General features: G+C 42.7%; 1 protein-coding gene across 1 annotated transcript in view; it reads left to right on the top strand.

Annotated features, from left to right (window-relative positions):
• Window positions 1–3061, top strand: part of CRIM1 (cysteine rich transmembrane BMP regulator 1) — a 54555-nt gene that overhangs the window by 4026 nt on the left and 47468 nt on the right. The window lies entirely within an intron of this gene.

Below are 3061 nucleotides of genomic sequence, written 5' to 3'. Positions count from 1 at the left end.
TTTTTTTTTTCAAACAATTGTTTGAAACAACTACTGGAATATTGTCCACATTAAGCTGGAAGTTTGTTGTAGCTTGCCTCATTTATAACTCTGGCTGTATAATACAATGTTAACTTTCCAAACAGGTCTTGGCACTTTTATACTAATTACCCATTTGTGCATTGCCTTTTTCTTTTACAAATGCTTGTCATAAGAGACACAGATACCCAGTATGCTTAATGTGAAAAGAAAATGTATTTTTTGTAAAGGAACTCTCAAGTATTGTTGTAAATACTTGGTCAGAGGTTGCTGAACTTTAAAAACTGAAAAGAAAAAAAAAACCTAATTTATTATTATAATGACCTAATTTATTAATCTGAAGATTAACAATTTTTTTGTTTGTTTTAGAATATCAAAAAGGTGTTCTAGCTGTTTGCATCAAAGCAAAAAATAGGTGTATCATCAAGGGTCAACATTTTTTCTGCTTATGTAACTTCCATTTCCAACCACCAATAAGAAAAAATGTGGTCTCCCCAGTGTTTTGTACTCAATCTGATATTGAAACAGAGACGTTTCTGTCCACTTACTACAAAGATTTTGTCAAGACAAGACATCCATTCCTTGCATAAGAGTAAGCAGTCTTTATCCAGAAATTGTAAATGCTTGCTTTTGTTTTACAATCAAGGCCATATTCTGAAAATATTAGCAGGATATAGGACATGGTGTAAAATGTTTTTTATTATTATTATTTTATTATTATTATTTTAAAGATATGATTTATCCTATGTGCTGTATCCATTACACTCTTTTACTTTGGTTCCTGTTGTGCTCTTGTAAGAGAAATGCAGATATAATTTTCTGAAAAATAGATGCATATGTGGCACTCGGAGTGCACTGCGGTTCAGCAGATTGCTTGTTTACTTTTTTAACTGTAAGGCGGTTTCTTGTAATTTGGCTCTTGGCAGCACAATAAAAAAAAAAAATTTTAAACCTACTGATGTCTGTGTTCTTAAATCCTCATATTTACTACTTCCTCATGCTAGTCCTTGAGACATTCATTTATATCTTTATGTTATGGTGAGTCATTTGTTGTCTTCAATCAGAACAGTTCAGAAAGCACTGCGGGTGAAGAACTGTTTGCAGTTACAGAAAGCTCTGGGTTCTACACTAAAGAATTTTCACACTGAAGGGACTTGTGCCATTCCAAACAGTTTCAGCATTCACTGAAGTGCAATCAGAAATAAAGTTCTGTCTGATTTTGACTCCATCTAGTCCAGCCATACCTCCCACAGTCAATCACACAGGACTGTGACACAAGGTCCCGTAGAAGGGCTGTGGGATCACAGCTTTAAGGGCTTCATAGAATCATAGAATTGTTTGAGTTGGAAGGGACCCTTAAAGGCCATCTGGTCCAGCTCCCCTGCAGTGAACAAGGACACATAGAACTACATCAGGGTGCTCAGAGCCCCATCCAGCCTGACCTTGAATGTCTCCAGGGACGTGGCATTCACCTCTCTGTGCCAGTGCCTCACCACCCTAAAAATCACAGAATTACAGAATCATAGAATGGCTTGGGTTGGAAGGAACCACAAGGATCATCAAACTCCAACCACCTGCCACAGGCAGGGCTGCCAACCTCAATATCTAATATGAGATCGGGCTGCCCAGGGCCCCATCCAACCTGGTCTTTACCCTTACTGTAAAAAAACTTATTACTTATGTTCAGCCTAACACTGCCCTCTTTCAGTTTGAAACCACTTCTCCTTGTCCTGTCACAAAAGACTAACAAAGAGGCTGTCCCCTTACTTCTTATAATTCCCCTTCAAATACTGAAAGGCCACTCTCAGGTCTCCCCAGAGCATTCTCTTCTCCAGGCCGAATAGCTCCAGCTCTCTCAATCTGTCCTTATAAGGGGAGGTGTTCCATCCCTTGCATCATTCATTTACATATTTGCCTGACCTAGCATTTTTGCTCCTTCCTGTGTCTATGGAAGGCTGTTTTCTCAAGCAGTATCTTCAAATGCTGCCTGTGAAGAACTTGTTTTTTCATCTACATAGAAGAGGAAATAACACTACGCTAATGTAAAAAGTGATGGTGCATCCACGTTTGAACACTTGAAGCAGTCCTGGCCTCCGCTGCAGTACTATCAGTATCAGAAAAGATTACATTTGGAATGCCTATGTAGGACAGAGATGCTTTGTTCCTTTCTAAACACCAACTGGGAAAAATTAAAAGAAACTTAAACAAGGCTGAAAACAAATGAGAGAAGCTAAGCAGAGAAACCTAGAAACACAGAGTGATTGAGATTGGAAAGAATATCAAGTCCAACTATCCACCAAACCTACTGAGCCCCAACACTAAACCTTAGTGCTATATCCACACATCTCCTTAAATACTGCCCATTCCTATGCTTGATACACTTGACCACCCTCACCATGAATAAATTCTTCCTGATATTCAACATAACCCTCCTCTGGCGCAACTTGAGGCCGTTGCCTCGTGTCCCATCATTTGCTAGGTGAGAAGAGGCCAACACCCTCCTCACTGCAAGCTCCTTTTAGGCAGCTGGAGGGATCCAGGTCTCCCCTCAGCCTTCTTTCTCTGAACAGCCGCAGTTTCCCCAGCTGCTCCTAAGTGCTGTTTTCCAGTTCCTTCACCAGCTTCACTGCTCTTCTCTGGACACATTCCACCCACTAGATATCCCATACTGAGGGGCTCAAAACTGAACGTGGCACACTCTGGAATATCACTTGGACAGCTCAGACATCGGGTTTGAACTTTGGGTGGTGCTGAGTGGAGCCGGGGGTCGGATGATCCTCGGTTGGACTCGATGATCCTTCTTGCTCGGGTTATCTGCGACTACTGCAGCCTCAGGCCTGCGGCTGTCACTTCGATTCAACGGCGCTGACAGAACTCCTTTAAAGCGCCTCTGCTTCCACCGCATCTAAGCGACGACGCGGGCACCTCAGAGAGCCGCCACTCCAGGACAGGCGGCGAGGTGCCGTGCGCGCCTCGAACCGAGCAGGGCTGAACAGTCCCCGCCCAGAGCAGCCGGGAATCCCACCGGGCGGCCGCGGGCGGC

The sequence above is a fragment of the Meleagris gallopavo genome, chromosome 2 (assembly GCF_000146605.3).
Source record: "Meleagris gallopavo isolate NT-WF06-2002-E0010 breed Aviagen turkey brand Nicholas breeding stock chromosome 2, Turkey_5.1, whole genome shotgun sequence".
Taxonomy (NCBI): Eukaryota; Metazoa; Chordata; class Aves; order Galliformes; family Phasianidae; genus Meleagris; species Meleagris gallopavo.
Note: the sequence above shows the minus strand (reverse complement) of the source record. Positions and strands in the feature narration are given on the sequence as shown.